The following is a 23,103-nucleotide window of genomic DNA, read 5'->3' as shown; positions in this document are numbered from 1 at the left end:
ACTATCAATCTCTAGCTAGTGAACCTCATTTCATCTTCTGCTTCTCTATCTCTTTGCAATTCTTTCCACCATAGAGTTGAATGTCTTTTCAAGTTAGTCTATGCCAACCTCACTTTGAGTAGATCAACAATATCCTCTAAATAAATATAGTCTTCTAGCTCACCAATCCAATCAATCAAGTATTTAGGATTACAAATATCTGAGAAGTTAGAAACATTCATCTTGTGCTTCAACTTCAACTAAGCTCCAATTCTATCTAACAAACTAGTTATATCTTGTATAGATCTCTCCATCTGATTAGTTTTATCTTCTCCACTAGATCCAACAACCTCAAAATATTTAACAACTTCCTCATTATCATCTTTAGTTTCCATATTCCTAGGTATGCCATTTATATCTCTCATGATCTCATCAAACATATCATTTTTCATAAACTCCATCTCAGATATTAAAACTAATTTAAACTTCTTGAAAATTCTAGTGTACACAACATCAAAGGGATCTACAATTGCCATAGGGTCCAATCTTCTTGGAGGGAACCTCCAAGATTTTCATAGAACTTATGCGAAAAATCCCCAATAATCTCCAACCTAATAAAATATTCACTTTGATACCACTTGATGCAGTCCAAGGTAGGTGAGTCTCCAAAGGAGTTGACCTAACACTTAGAAAATAACCATACAATGCAAACACATGCAATAAAAAAGAGATTTAGATCTAAAAGAATGCCAATTCACATAATAGAATCATAATATTTACAACAAACATGTCTAACTATAAGGCATTTTAGGTTATGGGAAAAAGAAAATCAATTATATAATAGTTTTACAAGATCTTTTAAGATCAAAATAAATTGTAGCTCTCCCCAATCTAAAACATCACAAAAATCTAGTAGAAACTCCAAGAAAGATGTAAACTTAAGCTTGCAAGCCACCAAGCAATTCTCTAGTTTCCTATGCCCACACTGAGTTGCTAGCTCTACTATATTTCACTAGCTCTACTATATTTCACTCTTGTTAACTATACATGCTCAACTCCCTCATGAAATGAAAGAATCAAGATATCACAAGACCCTCTACTTATACTAAAGCAAGCCATAGGTGAGCCTAGCAAGTTACATTAAATAAACACTCAAGCCACAAGTCGTCTTGGAAAATTACATAACACGTAGGAAAGGCCCCAAGTTTACAAGTATAACTACCTTATAAGATAGAATAACATTATGTAGCCTTAGCGATAGGACCACATGTCATCCAATGATCCACATAGAAGATTGCACAAACCAACTCCCTTGGATCAAAGCTCACAAAAACAATATTCAAAATCCACTAAGGAAATAAGAATACTTTACAAACAACCACTAAAAGAGCTCTAACTCCAACACAATCCATCCAGTCATTATGCATTCATAGGAAAAGGTCAAATATTATGCCTCCCACATAACTCTAACTATGTGAAACAAAGGGTCCACACTATCCAATCTTGATGCTCCTACATCACCAAGATACATGATTTCCAACTACCCCAGGATGCTCCTGCATCAACTACTGTATATTTCATCACTTACAATAAAATAAAATATTGTAAAGTTAATTCATTAGTGGTTGTGTTGGAATTCTTTAGAATAACTGAGAGGGGGGATGAATCAATTATCCAAGGTCCAGACATGTACAAATAAAAATTTTCATAGCTTAGTGAACCCATATCCATAAAACCTTAATATGCATGCATCCATTGGATCATACAATGCTTAAACTTTGTAGGTTACCATCCTAGGTCAAAACATGTTTGCAAAAATGTAAACATGAAACATTATAGATTCAATAACACATTTGACACATGGATTTTATGTGGACACCCAATTTGGGAAAAACCACCAACAAGATGCTACTAATACTCACTCTTTTGAAGTGATGGCCTATGAAAGACCAACCTTGTTAAAGGTTGCAATACACATTGTTAAATGTGACTTGGTTGGAGGATGTTAATCACCCTATTAGGAGTGAGCCTTGTTAGAGGACTATAGATCATTCACTTGGAATGTTACCTAGTTAAAGGATTTACAAATGACTATTAGGTCAATCTTAATTTAGAGAATTTACCCTAGATTGATACAATGATTAGAAAGTAATAGTAATGCTTAATCTGATAACAAATTACAACTCACTTGTAGATTACATATCTCTATTTTAGTCCTCCATTCTACTTGGCTTTCACACACTTTAGCTCTGATAACTTTTTCACCCTTCAAGCATTAATACTCTTAAGCCTTCTTTATTTTCTTACCAATAGCAGTATCTTCTATTCTGCCACTGAATGAAGCAATACTCTAGACTCTTTATCTTCCTCAGATTCTTGCACATGACAACCTTTTCTTGTGACCAGCTCTCTCTATAAATAGATATTTATGATTTTTTTTATTCAACCTCAATTGTCCATTTTAGGGTTAGGTAGGATACAATGAATCTACCCAATTTTTTATTTGGTTCCTCTAGAAACTTCTTCCTCAATCCTATTTTAATTCACCTCAAAATGGTTTACCTTGAATTCTATGCCACCAACACATCATAATTATCTTCGACACGCTTCATATAATTCAAGAAAATAAAATAGTTAGCTCAAATTTGTCAAATCCATGATTTAACATGAATACTAGCGCTCGACATCAATATGATGTTACTTGGCTTTGATACTAATCTTTCACTCGTCTTCAACTAGTTAACTCGACGAACACTAAAGTTTACTAGAGCTTGGCATCAACTAAACTTTACTTGGCTTACACTATGTTTACATGGCATACACTAAATCTTTACTTTTTTTGGTTCCAATAGATTTTTTGATTGGCTTGCACTAACTTTTTTTGACACCTATTGTCCAATCGGTCAAGCTTGGTAGACTCAATTCTTCTTACTTGTTCTTCTAGACTTGGTCAATCTATACAACCTTTGTAGCCTCAAGTAGATAATCAATACACTATGTCATCACTATCTTAATTGATCTTTGTACTCCTTTTACATACTTTAACCGAACCTTTTCTCTAGGTTTTCTTATTATCATATTTGACCAAAACCTCCTCACCAATCAAACAAAATATAGCACTCAAATCAACTAACTAGTTGTCTTACTAGCAAGTAGCAAGTTTGACATCAGTGACAAAACAATGATTGAAACACATTCTCATACTTGTATCAATCTTTTCTCAACAATCTCCCTCTTTGGCATTGATGGAAAACCATACCAAGAACAATACCAAAAAGAAAATAATTCCTTGTATTGAAATCTCTCCCTCTATCAACAATTTTCATCTTCTGTATAGGCTACAAATTTTTTTTTTTGATCAACAAACAATCAACTCATCCTTATGACTCCCTCTTGATCACTCCCTCTTTCTGATATTCAGGTATCTTTGCATTATTCTTATATCTTCCTCAACATTATCTCCCTCTTACTAGGTATATGTATTTTTTTTTAAAAATTTCTTCTTCTTTAGTTAACATGAGGTACACTATCTCCTTCTGAGTAGATATTTCAAGTATTTCTCCCTTTGATTGCTATTCTATATTCTCCCTCTTTGACAAAAATGCCAAAGACTTGTCATCTCAACATGTAGATATGAACAATTTTAGTTTCTCCCTCTGTCACCTTTGATGTGACTAATCTAATGTTTCAACTCTTTGATTACTTTAGGCAACTCCTAAAGTAAGATCCACTACATCAATGTGTAAGATACAACATTTAGCTCCAGTTGATGTAGGGCACTACTCATGTTTCTCAAGAATATTTGGATAGAGGTATCACCCCTAGTTTACCTCTTAGATGCTCATGAACATCCTTAGGTAAAGCTTTTGTGAAGATATTAGCTACCTGCTCTTTTGTATTCACATATTTTATCTTCACCTCTTTGTCTTGAACTAACTCTCTCAAGTAATGATACTTGATTGCAATGTGCTTAGTCTTTGTGTGCATCATAGGGTTATTTGGTATATTTATAGAACTTGTATTATCACAATAAAGTATTATAGGTTTAGTGATTTCTTCCTCTATACCTTTGAGTAGTTGGTTGATCCATACAATCTTTGTATAATTTAATGCAACAGCAACATATTCATCTTCAGTAGTATATTGAGATATGCAATTTTGTTTCTTGTTGGTCTAGGCAACCAACCTCTTTCCTAATAATTTTTTTCCTCCACTAGTGCTCTTTCTCTCATCAATGTTTCTAGTCTAGTTAGCATCAGTGTAGGCTCTCAACTCAAATTTTTCATTTTCCTTGTAGTATAGACCATAGTCTTCTATTCCTTTTGGATATCTCATTATTCTCTTAATAACCATCAAGTGATTCTCCTTAGGATTAGTAGAGAATCTTGCAACTATCCCAATAGATAATGAAATTTCTAGTTTTCTATGTACTTCATATTGTAGTTTTCCCATCATAGACGTGTATAATATTTGATTCACATCAGCCGAATCATCATTCTTTGACAACTTATGTCTTGCCACCATAGGTGTGCTAACTAGTTTTGAATCTTCTAATCCAGAAAATTTCAATATCTTTCACATACTTAGACTCAGTGATGTATATACCATATTTCATTTGATATACTTGCAAACCAACAATGAACTTGATCTCTCCAAACATAGACATCTCAAATTATTTCTTCATTTCATTTGCAAATGCCTTACATAGTCTATCTTTGCCTCTAAATATGATATCATCAACAATAATTTAAGCTAGTAAAATGCCTTTGTCTCCTTCTATCTTCAAGTACATATTGTTGTTATCATTAGTCCTCTCAAATCCAATTTTGTCAAGATAATTGTGAATCTTTTCATACCATGCTCTTGGTGCTTGCTTTAAACCATATAAAGCTCTATGTAGTCTACCTACCACGTTTTTGTTGTTAGTATCAACAATTCCTTTTGGCTATTCTGTATAGACCTCTTCTTCTAATATGTCATTTAGAAATGCAGATTTCACATCCATTCGATAAACTTTTAAACCTTTGTATGCAGAGTAAGAAAGTAGAGTTCTTACTCCTAATCTTGCAATAGGGGCAAATGTTTCTCTATAGTCTATCCCTTCTTCTTGTACATACCCTTCTCTAACTAATCTTTTCTTATTCCTTGTGACTTCACCATTCTCATATAACTTTTTTCTATAAACCCACTTGGTTCCAATCACATTTTAGTCCTCTGGTCTAGGAACTATAGTCCATGTCTTGTTTTTCTCAATCTGTTCAATCTCTTCTTTCATGGCTTTACCCCAGTCCACATTTTTTAAGACATCTTTCACTAACTTAGGTTCATGCATGCTATACATTTCTTAGCCCATTCCTTGTCATGGATCTAGCATCTTTGTCTCCAATAATTTGTTTAGCAGGATGATGCCTTTTGGCATACTTTTGACAATCTTGGTTATGCTCTACCTTCCTCATTAGGTTTGCCAACTTCTGAATCACTATATACATCTCTATTAGTTAATTCAAAATCTCTTTCTGGTACACTAATCTCAAAATCATAATTTTTCTCAGCTTCAATTTGCAACTTGGCACTTGACTACAACTCAACATTCATTGTATGCGACTCGATAGTCACTAAAACTTGATGTTGATTTGCAACTTGATTTACATCATCTTCATCAGTAGGCCTACCTTCATAAAAGTACACAAAAGATTTGTATTCCCCTGGTTCCTTCATAGGTTTAGCCTCATGTACCTATGTATATTCATCAAACTTCACATTTGCATCTAATTTACCATTCTTCAAATCTTTAAGAATATAACACTTGCTTCCAAATACCTTAAAATATTTTACATTGGGTGAGTGTACATACAATAATTCAAAAGGTGTTGAATGAGTACCTTTCTTAACTTGCACATGGCTCAAGGTATATATAGTTGTACTTATAGCCTCTCTCTAGTATTTCAAAGCAATATTCTTCTCCATCATGAGTGTCCTAACACACTCCATCATAGATATATTCCTCCTTTCAACAACTCCATTTTGTGGAGGGGTCCTAGGTGCAGACATGTGTCTTTTGATTCCTCTATCATTACAGAACATCTCAAACTCATTTGATGTAAATTCTTCTCCTCTATCAAATTTTGGACATTTCAGGCTTTTACTTGTTTCCTTCTCAACTCTTGAAAAGTACCACTTAAAAATTTGGAAAGCATCAAATTTATATCTCAAAAATATAATTGTCATCATCCTAGAATAATCATCAACAAATATCATAACGTAATTGTCACCCTTGTAGCTTTGCACTTCAACTGGTCCGCACAAGTCTATATGAACACTCTCCAAAATTCCTTTAGAGGTGCGAGTCTTACTCTTGAAACTAGATTTTGTTATCTTACCTAACTAACATTGTTCAGAAATTATATTGTAAGGTTTCTTCAACTTAGGTAGACCTCTGACTCTTCTTATGTTATTGATACTAACCAAGTTATAAAAATTAATATGACATAAGATTTTGTGCCATAACCACACATTATCAAATTCTACAATAGACAAGTAACATTATCCATATCAAGATAAAATAGATTACCTCTAGTTTGATCACCTTTCCTGATTAGTTTCCCATCAATGTCATATATCTTAGCTATCTTTTTTCTCAAACTCAACCTTGCAACTTGAACTATTTACTTGTGGCACACTCAACAAATTGTAATTAAGTCCTTCAACGTAATAAGCATTGTCACACAAAATCCTTTTTGTGAGTTTGATAAAACCTTTTCCTTTTATCAAATAAGGTGCATCATTATCAAACCTTACACTATTTCCATCATAATAATTTAGGGTAATGAACTTACTTTTATATCTTTAGTCATGTGATGTGAACACCCACTATCAATGATCAATCTGTCACTCTTGTTCACATAAGATACTAGTGTAGTTGCCTCATCCTCATCAAATTCATCATCATTATCATCATATCCACCTTTGTTTCCTCTTCTACATTGTAGCAAGACTTCTTGCCTTTGTCTTTGTAATCTTCTCTGTCCTCATCTCTTCTACCTCTATTGTTCTTCTTTTCTGGACATCTAGTAGCAATATGACCAACCTCATTCCAATTAAAATACATGATAGGTAACTTACCTTTAAATTTTCCTTTGCCTCTATGAAATATCCTTAATAGAAGTGCTTCAAGTTGGGGTGAACCCACAATAATGGGTTCCACTTTAGTGGGATGAAGGAAATAATTTTTTTTTGCAAAAAAGCGAAATTGTATTTCACATACGTTCGCGTGAACACTTAAAATATGTTCACAATGAACATATTTTAAAAACTGTTCACTACAAACACATTCAACAAATTTAAAGAATGTTCGTGCGAACATTGTTAATAAATAATGTTCGCATGAACATATTAAAACCAAATTTTGGCATAAAAACACTATTTGTACCCACTTAGTGTACATTTTAATGACGTTGAAGAATGGTTGAAGTGAATGTGCGATATTGGTGAGCATCCCCCTATCATTTTCCTTTAGATTCTCATCCTTGCACTATTCAGGTATGTCTATATATTATTATTTTAATTTTTTTTTTAATGTTTTTAGCATTTTGAAAGAATATTTTAATGTTTTCAGAGCATATTTTAATATTTTTTACATTTTTAATATTTTCAAAGCATATTTTAATGTTCATTTAATATTTATATTATTTATTTATGTTAAACTTAATTATATTAATTTAGAAAATAGTAGAAAAAAATTAGAAAAACATTAAAAAAATAGTAGAAAACAAATTTAGAAAACATTAGGAAAAAACATTAGAAAAAAATTAGAAAAAATATTAGAAAAATATTATAAAATTTATAATAATATAAAATTTAGAAAACAAATTTGGAAAAAACACTAGAAAAACATTAGAAATTTTATAATAATATAAAATTTAGAAAAAAAATTAGAAATACATTAGAAAAAAATTACATTTAAATATTAGAATAACATTAGAAAATATATTTTAAAAAAAATAGTTTAGAAAATATTAGAAAACTATGAGAAAATATTAGGATTCAAACATTAGAAAATATTACAAAAATATTAGAAAAAACATTAGGAAATATTTTTAAAAACATTAGTTTTAAAAATTAGAAAGAACTAGAAAAATATTGAAAAATATTAAAAACACAATAGTGTAGAAAATAAAATTTAGAAAAATATTATTTTTATTAGAAAAAACATAAGTTTAATTAGAAATTTTTTAATACAAAAATATTAGTTTTATTTATAAAAGCATTAGAAAAAACAAATTTAGAAAAATATTAGTTTTATTAGAAAAACATTAAAAAAAAAATACATTTTTAAATATTAGAAAAACATTAGAAAATATAGTTAAAAATATTAGTTTGAAAAATATTAGAAAATTATGAGAAAATATTAGAAAAAACATCAGAAAATATTAGAAACATATTTTCAATATTCATATAAATTTATTAATGTTTATGTACATGTTATTGATCTTTTAATGTCTTAATCTTTTATGTTTATGTATATGTTTTATTCATGTTTTTGTATATGTTATTCATCTTTATGCCTTAATCAAAACTATGTAATTAACTAAATTTTATGATATACATCTTAAGGGGAGATCAGGCTAAATTATACATAAGAATGTAGATTAAAATGTACATATTTTATTTCATAGATATATGTATATATGTTCATGTTAAATGTAGACATGTATGTTTTCAATATTTGTGTTTATGTATATGTTAAATTCATCTTAATGCCTTAATCTAAGTGTAATTAAATGACATATCTTAAGGGTCCAGATCCTAAATTATTCATAAGAATGTAGATTAAAATGTATTTTTTATTTTGAACATAGATGTATGTATATTTGTTCATGTTAAAAGTAGACATGTATGTTTTCAATATTCACATTTTTATATGTATATGTTATCGATCTTAATGTCTTTATCTAAGTGTAATTAACTATATTTAATGACATGTCTTAAGGGGAGATCCTAAATTATACATAACAATGTAGATTAATGTATATTTTATTTCATAAATGTACATGTAAATATGTTCATGTTAAATGTAGACACATGTATGTTTTCAATATTCATGTTTATGTATATTTTATTATTTTTAATGCTTTAATCTAAGTATATAATTAACAATATTCAATAACATGTATTAAGGGGAGATCCCAAATTATACGTATATAAGAATGTAGATTAATGCATAGGTAAGAATATAACACACATGTACATAAGAATATATAAAGAGTATGACATAAAGAATACATGTTACAACATTTAATTAATAAAAGTTAATTATAAGAACATAACTTGATTATATACAAACATAAAGAATGTACATCATATAAGAACATAAAGATTATATACATAAATACATAAGAACATTAACAATCATAAGAAAACATTAACAATGTATGCACATTTAACCCTAAAACTAACTATAACCAGGCTAAAAGATAACACTAACCACAACCCTAACCCTAACTCAAACTCTAACCCTAATTTCTAACACTAACCCTAATTTCAAACTCCTACATATATTTACACTTTCTTAAGACCAAGTATATATACATCCACACTAGTAGCTCGAAAAAAAAGAGAAGTATCTAAATCTACTTCTAATAAATATGTTAACAAAGAGAAGGAAGATATTAAATAGAATATGTTCATGCAAGGTTCACAACGTTGTCTATCCATTTTAATTCTTTTGTATCTACCTAACTTAGTCATCACCATCATACCCATGGCTCTAAATGATCTAATTGTAAAGTTACCAGTGTTATGTTGCCCCTAAAAAAACTAATAGTCAAAATGGAGTATGCACATGAGTTGTATTGTATATACCTGATCATTCACCAAAGACCATAATTCACAATTCCTTAGTATAAGTTTCTTCAATCCTCAACTAGATTCAATAAACATGCTTTGATACCAAATGAGAGAGCTGTAGAAATGTTTTGAATTGCACTTCTTAGAAAATTATAAAAACATATTACTTAAATAGAATTAGATGAACCCTTTATATTTCTTATACAATTAGTAATCAAACTACAAAATAGGAAAACTATATATATTCTAGAATTTAACTACTCCAAATATTTGATCTAGGGGATAAAATAAGATCTAATATCCTTAGATCATTCTTATTTTATATATATTTTAAATGATGGATTATGGACCAATGTGTTCAAATTAATAATTAATTACATGTTTAGACTAAATTTAGAAGAATGACCAAATTCAAGTTATGAAAATTACAAACATAAATAGTCCCCCAGGATTTTGGGAGTGTATAATTTCTCCTAGTCAGTAATAAATAACCTCTTCTTGAATCTTTAACTCCTAGCCAAAGGAATATCCTTTTTATTCCCTCAAGCTTGTTGAACTACATGTGAAGTATATGTAAGAGATACATGATATAGATAGCTAGGTAATTTTAATTAACCTCGTGAGTATTTTGAGTTACTTCCATTACTAAGAAGATACAATTTCTAGGCTTAGATAAGGCTGTAGAGTCTAGAACAAATAAAATTTTCCACTTTACCAATTAAAAAGGGCATACCTAGAGATAAGAAGAAGTCAAAGATTCGAAATGTGGCTATCCTCTCCTAAAATGTTAGCACCCATTATTAGAGGCTCTAAGAACTATTAGACTCCATTTTGGTGATTTTGAGGTGTGGATTTCTTTAACGTGAGGTTCTTGAATATATCTTTCAATTTCACTCCCTTCTTTTTATAACAATGCCAAGACTTGGCCGACTAGGTCTACATTTAGGTAATATTTGAGCCCAATGTGAGGGATCTTCTTCCCAGTCTTTATGTTCTATCATGCTGACAATGTTGAATCCAAAATTTATATAAAATGAGTTTTCCTCATTTCACTTTCAATAATATGAAATCAATAGATCAATAAATTTAAATCTTCCAAAATTTTTCAATTTTTTATACAATTGAATACTTGTACTCAACATTTGAAGGAAAATGCCCAATTAAAGAACTCGAAGTCTTCATTTTTTAAAGATCTATTCAAAATATAGAAATATTCAACATTCAATGTAGATTTTTTGTCATACATGATTACCAATTAGAATAATTCTCAAGAAACAAAGAAGATCCAAATTTATCCGTTCTTCTTATCTCTTCTTTTCCATTGATGACCATATATAACACCAATATTCTAGATCTAAGATAGGAAAGTGTATATATAAACATGCATTTAAAAAGGAATCCTTGATTCAAAAATACATTTCAAGCACATGGATTCAACCGTAGTTATGGATTCTAGTATTTATTTCTTATTACTGAGAAGATACCATTTCTAGGTTCAAATAATGAAATTACTAAGAAATTGTTTATATCAAATTTCTAAGTTGAAACCATGAATTTTTTTCTAGGACTAGGTTGACTAGACATGATCCATCTCAAGGTAAGTTTACTCTTTCTATCTCACCTCTTGTGCCTACTTTTATACATTAGATGTAATATCATACCTTGCTATTTTCCAATTTCCTAAATGTAGTATCACAAAATACTTCAATAATTTTATATATCATAAGCACATATTTATCTTAAAAGGAATACATCCTTGACTCCCCCATCCTTGAATCTATATCTTGCACTAGAACCTCTCTATTCATTTTGGGTTGTGATAATTCACTTTTGGTTTGAGGGTGAGCCTCAAATTGAGGTTTTTATGTTTTTATCATACCTAAAATTTTGTGAGTGATCATCACCATTTCATACTTCTCAAACATTCTTAGTTTTTATCATTTTCATCCTCAAATAATTAATATTCTCACAAATACATTTGAAGTGTAATTCCAACATGATGACCTATCATTGATATATTGTGATGCTAAGTTGTCACAAAATCAACAAAGGGTATAAGCGATGGATGATGATACTATTGCACAAGTGCAACGCCATCAATTGTCACAAAAGTCAGAAGTAGGATAACCAACCTTTGTGACACCACACGTGATGTTTCAACAAAATGAAAGTAGATTATCATGAAGTCAAGAAATATTTTGGATTGTTCAAACTTTTAATTGCATATTAGCAAGTTTTGATTAACCACTCACTAGCTACTCTGAATCTTCATTAAAAATGACAAGTCTTAAAAACAATTTGCTTGCATGCAATTACTTTGAACCCTAATCTAACTCATTTTGAACAATTTAAGTCATTTACCTAGGTACTAATCTTTAATTCCTAAAGTTCTAAAAACCCAAGAACTCCCTAAATAACTATAACTATAACTCTAACTCTAATTCTCATGTATGTATATGTGATCATTTTTAAATTTTATCAGATATGTACATGTTATAGATTATCCAGACATGTGATATACATTCAATTACATGTATAATTTTTAATTTAAATAAAAAATTATGTATACATTAGACTTCAGTCTTGATACATTTGTACATATATGACTTCACATGATTAGCTTGTTGTGGCTCTTGGTGTGACACTTGTTGTGGCTCCTACTATTGCTCCTATTACACCTCCTATGGTAGCTTCTGCTATGGTAGCTGATGTGGTTCCTGTTGTGACACTTGATGTAGTTCTTGCTCTGGCTCCTTGTGTAGTTTGTCATGTTGCTCATGGTGGGGCTCGTACTATAGCTCATGGTGGGGCTCATGGTGTACCTTGTCCTAGGGCTTGTCATGTGGCTCATGTTGCGGCTCCTAATGTGGCTCTTGGTATGGCTCCAGGTGGTGTAGGTCCTATCATGGCTCCTGGTGCAGCTCTCATTGGAATTCAGGCTGCACCTATAGCTCCTACTGCACCACCTCCACACATCGATATCAATGCATTATTTGCATTTTTAGAGTAGGAGGTTGCTAGACTAAAATAGTCTATATTGTTCTCTGATGATGGTCTTTATAGAGACATATGTACTACTAAATGTAGGAGTTTATAAGATTTGACTGCTAGATTTAGAGCTCACCGTTCATTTACTCCTAACATATTAGCTTCCATATCTATGCAGCTTAGGGATGAGATTTTAGGAGATGCATCTTTTTATGATGTCAAGAGGATGGACCCCAAAGACATCATTAAAAGAGACCTCTTTCCATCATATGAGGGAGCATGGGGTAGGGTGAGAGGCTACCAAGTCACACGATGCAGAGATCTTATTATTGCTAGCATGATCTATCCTCATTTTTCAGCCACACATGGTCATTATCCTAATAATAACCAAATACCTCTTTATTTTGCATAGTAGTTGTACGTTGAGTTTCACATGGGGCTCAACGTCAACTACTTGGACATTCTAGATTATTGTGGACAGGGATGTGGTCAGTCGTAGATTGTGACTAGTATCATAGTGCACAACGTCTGCCACCTCTAGATGTTAGATAGTTTGTTGGACAAAAACTGTCTCCAGTGACTCCAGCACTATCGCCTATTGCAAATAGAGTTGTCATTGCTTCCTAGTGGGGAGTAATTGACACTATTAGACACATTGCATGTGCGGCCACTATTATCACATATGATTCTCTTAGTTGTTATATTCATAGTCGATGTCCTCATCCACCTAGTTGACCATCTTCAAAGACATCTAGTAGCACTTTAGGAACCTCCTCTGATGATGCATATAGAGCTACTAGGCTACCACTACTAGGTGATTGTGCTCTTTCAGGACATCACACACATATGGATTTAGCACTGTATTTTTTGGAGGATTTGTTGCAAAGTATAAGTTATATTTTTGATACACAAGGGATTCCAATTCACTTAGTGATGGATGCCTTTAGACAGCATTAGAGCCTCACAGTTCCACAGACACAGCTCACCACACTAGTGACAGACGATACATCTGTGCATAGCCCACAACATTCAACACTAGGCTTATGGCACTCTACAAATTACTTGGGCATATGAGTTGGAGATGTCATGATCATAGCTAAGGGTCTTGATGATTTTGGTGAGCAGTTACAAGGCCTGTTTGAGATTGATACTATTTTGAGCATGGGTATTTCATCATACATGGAGATGTTATTTTGATCTGACAGCCACGATTCTACACCATTACCCAGCCAGTTACACAATCCACATCACTCATCATTACTAGCAGTTGGACATGGTGCTAAGGGTGGTTCAGTAGGTGTCAGAGTTTCAGGAGGTGCATCGATAGATGATACGATGGAGTATGCTAATCATCCTCCACCTCCAAAGACCTCGGTACATATACATACATACATACATACATGCATACATACATATAGGTGCTTAAAACTACATATACATACATACATACATACATGCATACATACATATAGGTGATCAAATTGAATTAATATAGGTGCTTAAAACTACTAAATTAACCCAAATGATTTAGATTATAAATTTAAAACATTATATTTATTCATAATCATTATATGAAATAAACAATTAGTAGGACTAAAGATATGTAAATTTGGTAAATCAATTAGTAGGAATAAAGATACAAATTTGTTAAATCAATTAGTAGGAAGTTAGAAAGATACATATTTCTTAAATTATCAATTACTAACCTGCTAAAGATAAATATTAGTTTTATGTGGATAAAAATATGTTAATTAGGTAAGCCAATACATTATTTTAGAAAACTTTTACAAAATATACTATTTAAAAACATATTAATTTAAACTAAGAGTATGACTGTAGATGTAATAAACTAACATTAAAATATATAGTTTTTTAATAAACTAATGATAACTATGAACTTATAATCTTACAATTTTAAAAACACATTTAATTCACTTATGAAATTCAAGAGTTTAAATTATTAAATTCATCCATGGTACAATTAATATTATTAATTTATATAGTTTTTTAATAAACTAATGATAACTAATCTAGTATGATTGTACAATTAAAAACACATTTCATTCAAGATGAAATTCAATAGTTTGAAAAGATGTTGATATTTAAGAATTCTAACATATTAAATTGTCTTTGATACACATCTATCTAATGATTGTGTAAGTTCAAACTAACTTGTATTGCCTATTTATATCAAGTTGTTAAATTATTAAATTCATCCATGGTACAATTAATATTATTAATTTATATAGTTTTTTAATAAACTAATAATAATTAAGAGTATGATCATACAATTAAAAACACATTTAATTCAAGAGGAAATTCAATAGTTTGAAAAGAAGTTGATATTCAAATTATTATAAAATAAATCTCAAAGATCAATTCAACCATGATGTACACTTATAATATGTAATATCTTCTCATGATCTTCACTGTCTAGTCTCCACTTGCGATGTGCATGCTTAACTTTGACTGGATGTAGACAAAGCTCAGTAGCAATGACCAGGTGGCTGTATTATAAAACCTTGTTGTTAGGTTGATAATTAACAAAGTTTATTCCATGTTGGACTATTTTGTCTTGCTTCAAACATATTCCCTCTATGACAATAGAACCTGCACCAAAAATTTAAGTATTTTAAGATTTGATAAATATAAAGTTACCTATATATTTATATATTCATATAAAGTTACCTATGAAGAATAAAATTCCATCACTTTCTTTAGGGTCATATAACTTTGTCCTCTTTGCAGTACATCACAATAAATAATAACTGATAACTTCATGATTTCTAGGTTCAACAATCACTGCAAAGACATCTCCTACATTACAAGTATACATGTGTATGTGTATAGTACATATATAAGACAATTCAAATTGATAATTAAGGAACACTTGTTGAGATTAATTTTTATGATACTTACCCACTTTTACCATCCAGAGATATGATTATAATCATTAGAAATCAATGGAATATCATCAAAATTTTCATCATCTTTATGAAAAGTATCAATAACATCAAGTGGTACTGAAATCCATGCACCTATATATCTGCATGCTTGATTGATGCATTCTTCATAATCTTCATCAATGCAACAAAAACATGAATATTCTCTTGTCTTCAATGTCCAATTGCAATTATTTGAACTCATGACTAAATGTAAGGAACATGTCTTTTCTATCCTCTTGCAACCATGCATGTTTTTTCTATTAACACTTGAAAGTTCATTAAATTGAAAATATGGACAAATTAAATTTAAACTTCAATGAATTGAAAAATAAAATTTAGCAATAAAATTTTATAACTTAATTGCATAAAAATTAAATAGATGTACACATCCATACCTGTTATCTCCCAAAAGACTCTATATGGTACCTGTCGACTTGTTGTTGATGATGTCCCAACCTCATCTAATGCAAAATGTGTCTTATACCATTCAACAACATCATGTCATCATTTACACGAACTCCTTGATAATTCATTTGATACTTTCATAGAGCACATTTGATGCAAGCTCCAACACCATCATGTTCACCTTTTCCATGGCCACTCTCGAAGAAATTCCATATGTGTTTTATATTCTCATTGCGATGATATCTACATAATGCATAAAATGGTCTAGATGATTTGAATTGTGTGGCACATCCATTAGACCAAACATAATGTTTATCAACATTTATGTTTCTTTCTTTCAAATAAGAAAAAAATATATTGGAGCAATGTTCAACATAGTGAATGTCATGTTCTTTATCATCACTTATATAAAAATGATATTTCCTTTTAATTACTAGTGCTTGAACTATACTCTGAACACCATCCAAATCTAACTGTGCATGTCTATAACAAACATGTACCATAATAGTGACCCACTTAGAAAAGTAATAATCTAATTGAATTTCTTTTTGATGAACAAATGAATAGCTCTCTACAAAATTAACAACTGATACAATCATTTCATGTAGAAAATTACCTCTCAAAGTTTGAAATTGTTGTGCTTGCCACTTTGCAAAAATTGCATGACGAATATAAGGTTGAATCAAATTATTAAATTTGTCCATAAATGTTAGAACAAGTAACTCCTCTTCAACATATTCAAAATTTTTTGTCTCTTTTCCCAATATTATTTTCAACCTTTTTGTTGCATCAATATTTTCAATTTTCAAAGGAAATATAGCCAATTCACCACATGTATCACATAATCCTTTTATGCAATTTATTTGACCAGCTAGATCATCTATTTTGTCACATAGAATGGATGATATAAAGTCATCTCCCCTATTTTGCAACATGAAAATCATATGTGTCTTCTACAAACTTTCAAAATACCAAATAGTGCAGATCAAACTCAATATGATGATGACAACAACATGTTTCAAACACTTTGTTGGACCTCACAAAGTATGGCTTCAATTTTTCAAACAAAATTTGCCCAACTTTTACATTAGGATGTTCATTACAAAATGACACATATAACTCATGCTGTGTTGTGTCCAACCAATGTTTTGTATGATGTTTATATTGACCAGATGCAATCCTATGCTTGATAACATGTCTACTATTTGATGAAGGATGAGTATTATCAATCCAAATTGATATGACTAAATTTTTTAATGAGTCTTCAATCCTATTAGAATGAGGTACTCTACACATGATTTCCCAATTGCCCTCCATAGTACTGTCATCCACAATTAATCTTTTGTTAACATATTTTCTCATTATTTTCCTACTAAAACCCATTTTAGATGAAATTGAAGATATTTTTCTATTTTGGGTCATATTCTTATTTACAACAGACATTAACATCACTTTTCTTGCCATGGACTTATCTTTAGTTCTAAAGTATTTTCCTATGTTTCTCAAACATTTTTTACCATTTTTAATTAGATTAGTTTGCATGCTAGAAAATCTTCTCTTCTTTGATGTTGTGTCTACACCTAACAATTTTAATGCCTCTTGCAACTTCTTTTGTGTAAGAAAAAGTGAAATTAATTGAGCTTGTTCAAGTGTTTTACTGTTATCAAATTGAGTCATAATTTCTCTTATCTTCTTCTTATTGACCTTTTCTTAGACAAACTTAGTGGTTGAATAGTAGCTGCAAATATTCTCAATTTATCCACATCCATTTTAAGTAAATGATCCAATTTTTTTTGAGAAATAGCATTCTTTACAAATTGGGAAATATTTAGGAGTTCATCCATACCAGTTCTTGCACCTGATCCTGACCCTTCTCTAACTTTTGTCACTGGAATTTCTATAGGGAGCGATCTTGAGCCTTCTCCAACATTCATTGTTTGAGATTCTGCAGGGAAAGATTTTGAACCTTCTCCAACTTCTGTTATTCAAACCTCTACAGGGAGCAATCTTAAACCTTCTTCAACATTCATTGTTTGAAATTTTGTAGGGAGTGTTCCGAACCTCTCTCCCATATGCACTTCTTCTACTTCTGTCAAGCCTTCTTCAATATTTCCTTCACCTTGTTGATTGGCTATGAAAAATTTATAAATAAATCAAATTAGATAAAAAAAATAAGATTGAAACATAATTAAATTCAAAACCATAAAAAAAACTAATATATATAATTACATACCTTGTTTAATTTTATGATAACTTGCCACGGTCTTCTGAAGATTTCTTTGTTCTGCTTCATCAGATCTCTTCCTTGCATATTTGGTTTTCCTTCCTTTCTTGTTTCCCATTATAAAATCATTAAAAAAAAATTTACTCCTTGCCTCAAGATAATTTTTCCACAATAACTATATAAAAATGTCGTTGTACAAATTTGTAGTATGGCTTCACTATTTTTAAGCTAACCTATCTGAAGCCAACATAAGTATTTTTGTTTTTTTACATGTTCGCATGAATGCCAAATACTAGACATGTTCACATGAACATGTCCTATTCAATTTTCAGTAGCCAAATTTTTTTGGACCACATGTTCATTGCGAACATGTGTTTGCAGTGAACATTCTTTATACGTTTGCAATGAACATTGTGTTCGTACAAACATGCATAAGTAAATTTATTTTTTTTGCCCTTTTTCTTTAATTTTTTTTGGCTCTTTCAATACCCATAATTGTGGATGAATGATCTCCTACTGTAAAATAAAAAATGCCAAAATGTGCTACTCAGAGCAAGCTTTCCAATGATTATAATCTTAATACCTATTTTAATCATCAAGACTTTCAAATATGAGTTTAACTCATCATAGGTTCATTACCAGTTGAACATCAACTAACTTCGACACTTCAGGAAAATTAGTAAATTAGGTCAGTTTTTTTTTGAAAAATATCTAGGAAATAGCTTATTGAGATAGCTTTCTATTTTTAAAAAAAAAAAGGATTTATGATAAATTGACTTAAAGTTATCTGTGTCAAAATGAACATATATTTGAATTACGATTGGTGTCCCTTCAAAACTTCATAAACTATACAATATTCAACCAAATTGAATCAAACCAAATGAATCCTTTGGATATTGATGTTATAAATCCAACACTGAAAGAATTACCTCATTATCTTTTCTAGAAAAAAAGTTATGTGTGTCAAGTGGATTGTCACTCTTTAAAAATATTAAATTTTATTATGTATCACTTTTCAAAGGAGAAGAAAAAATTGACATAAATGAAATTTTTTTTTAGATTAAAAAATATGGTTACAAAGAAAAATTACTAGTTTATGTCATCTTGAAATTATTTATAGTTTTAGAGATATAATTGCTCGAATGTGAGATTTGTTTCAAAAATATTGATTTCAGTGTCAAAATTGGTCAAAAGTGAAACCCATTATTGTGGGATCACCCATTGTCCTACATCTTCCTCATCTGTGCCACTATCACTAGAAATATGTTTGACCTATTTATTTTTCTCTTTAAGTTCCATCAATGACAACTTAGCTTTGAAAGAAGATTCAACATTGTTAGGTTTGAGATTATGAAATTTAGAGAGCTCAAAGGCAATGAGCCTACCTACCAAACCTTCAAGGGTCATATTAGAACCTGGTATACATCTCAATTCTTGTATGGCAGAAACTCTAATAGCATAGATGGGCAGCAATGTTCTACGTACTTTACTCAACACAATATCATCATCAATAATACCAATAGATCCTCTTATAGCATTAACAATAGCTCTTATTCTAGAGAAATATTGAGCAACATTCTCACCTTCTTCAATTCTCAAGTCATCGAACTTACCTCTCAGACTTTCAAATTTGGCTCTTAGAAAATTTGTGTCTCCTCCATAAATGGTGTGAAGAGCATCCCACATCTTCTTTGCACTATCACAACCATTAATATCATCAAACTAAGAATAACTTAGGGTAGAGGAAATCTCCAACATTGCCTGATTGTGCTCTTTCTTCTTTTTCAAATCTTTAGTACTTAGGGCTCTAGCAGGATTGACATGCTCAATGATAATGGTAAATTGTGCATGATCTCCAAGATCTCCTAGGTCTAGCTTCTTTAGACTTTTCCATGCAAGGAATTTTTCCTTGTTAAGCTTGACTACCTCTCTTTTTGACATCTTGATATGTTTGCTTCTAGTTCCTTCAAACTAGTCCTCTTAAGTAGATGGCTCTGATACCAATTGTTGGAATTCTTTAGAATAACTGAGAGGGGGGGTGAATCAATTATCTAAGGTCTAGACATGTACAGATAAAACTTTTCACAACTTAGTGAACCCATATCCATAAAACCTTAATATGCACGCATCCATTAGATCATACAATGCTTAAACTTTATAGGTTACCATCCTAGGTCAAAACATGTTTATAGAAATGTAAACATGAAACATGACATATTCAATAACACATTTGACACATGTATTTTATGTGGTAACTCAATTTGGAAAAAACCACCAAAAACATGCTACTATTACTCACTCTTTTGAAGTGATGCCCTATGAAAGGTCACCCTGTTAAAGGATACAATACACACTATCAAATGTGACCTGGCTGGAGGATTTCAATCACCATATTAGGAGTGAGTCTTTTTTGAGGACTTTAGATCATTCACTTGGAATATCACCCAGTTAAAGGATTTACAAATGATTGTTAGGTCAACCTTAATCTTGAGGATTTAGCCTAGATTGATACAATGATTAGAAAGTAACTAATGTTCACCTAAAAACTAGAGCTAATGGAGTAGATGGTTGGGTCATATGGTGAAGGATTTGAAGGATAATAAGTATCACTTATTTCAGTTGAGCAACATTTTTAATTTTGACATAAACTAAGATTATATTTCCAAATTAAAAAAAAAAGGTGAATGTCTCAAAGTTGAGATAGATTATTGTAGGCCTCCATCACATGGTGTTGTACAACATCATAGTTTATTGATACCTCACACAAGGTCAAAGATATGGTCCTAAAAATATGGCTTCTAGAAGTTGCTAAGTACACCCTAGGGACACTTTGGTCTACTAATCTCATGAATTTTAGAGTGACTATGTAGGACAAATTGGGTTGCCACTAGTATTTACCTAACCATCTAGATCTAATGGAGAAGATGGTTTGATCTCACAATGAATGGTTTGAAAGATATCCAGTGTTTCTTTTTTTAACTGAGTAACATCACCACTATTGACATAAAAAAAATATTGGGCTTCCAAATTAGAATGAAGAAGAATGTCCTAAAATAGGCCTCCATTACATGGTTTACCACTTGACAGATTTTTGTTACCTTTCATGAGCTCTAAAATACATGGGCCTCAAGCAATGGCTACCCAATGTTGCTTAGTACACCCTAGAGACATTTTATTTAGGTGTTCTTGTAAATGTTCAAGAGACTCCATTAGAAAAACAAGGTTTTCACTAGCATTTATGCAACCAAAAAAGATAATAGAATAAATGGTTTGATCCCACATTGAATGGTTTGAAAGATGACCAATGTTTCTCATTTCAACTAAGCAATATTATCACTTTTTACATAAAATGAGAATGGGTAGCCATACTAAAATGGAGGGGAATCTATCAAAATGGACATAGTCTATTCTAAGATTCCATCAAATGTTTCTATAGCACTTAATATTTTGATAATACCTTACACAATCTCCAATAAATGGGCCTCAAAAGATGGATTCACATTGTGTCTTAGGGCACCATAGGGACACTATAGTTCAGTGTGCTCAGAAAGTTCAAAAAACTCTATAATAAATATAGGGTTGTCACTAGAAATTATCTAACTAACTTGAGCTAATAGAATATAGGGTTTGATCCCATAGTGAGTAGTTTTAAAGATGTCCAATACATTTCTCATTTCAATTATGCAATTATATTACCAAATTTTGACATAAATTGAGATTGGATTGCTAAATTGAAAGAAGGGGGAATATCCAAAAACCAATGTAGGTTATGATAGGCGTCCATCACATAGGCATGTAACACCTAAAGGTTCACCAATACATTGTTAAAGTTATGAGATATGGGCCTTGACTGATGGTTATCCAATATTTCTTAGTGCACTTAAGGGACACTTATGCCAAGTGTTATCACAAACATTTAAGAAACTTCATGGGAATAATGGGATTGTCCTTAGAATTTACCTAGCTAATCAGAGCTAATGGAGTAGACAATTTGATCTCATAGTGAATAGTTGAAAAATGTACTCATTTAGCTTAACTTACTTTCCATTGTTCTTAGATTGATTTGAAAATCATCTACATTAATTCATAATATTTGCATTCAAAAAAATAAAAAATATTGATTAGATTGCATTTTGCATTCATAAATCCTTCATACTAGTTTGGTCTGGTTACTAATCTCTCAATTCTAAGAGTGAATAGTAAAACCTTGTCTAGTTAGAAGGCAACATATTGCCTTGTGTAGACATACTAAATGGGCAATTTCATGTTCATTTCAGGATGTTATTGACAAATAATGACCATGTTGAAGTTTCTAAGGATTTAGAAGCCATATTTAATACTCACACCACTTACACCCTGAGGTATGGTTTCTAGTACAAAGAAAGTTAACTTTTCTAAGAAACCTATCTAATTATGACATATTTCTTATGTAAGATAAGTTAAATTTCCAATTAATGTCTACACAATATTCATTGGGGTTAAAACTCATATTCATTATAGTGATTCTCATAGTTAAAAAATTAAATTCCCAACCTAACGTTCATAGTTACTTCTAAAGCCCAAGTTATTTTGAATATTATTATTATCCTAGATAAAAAAAAAGCATAATAGCTTCAAATATTGTGTCCCATAATGGAGTTTATTTAGAGATCGCACAATCACTTTATATTGTCCACTTTAGAAATCAATATGGCTAAGACAAATTATTGTGTAGTG

The sequence above is a fragment of the Cupressus sempervirens genome, chromosome 1, assembly GCF_028749045.1.
Source record: "Cupressus sempervirens isolate cs-2001-9-10 chromosome 1, ASM2874904v1, whole genome shotgun sequence".
Classification (NCBI taxonomy): Eukaryota; Viridiplantae; Streptophyta; class Pinopsida; order Cupressales; family Cupressaceae; genus Cupressus; species Cupressus sempervirens.
Note: the sequence above shows the minus strand (reverse complement) of the source record.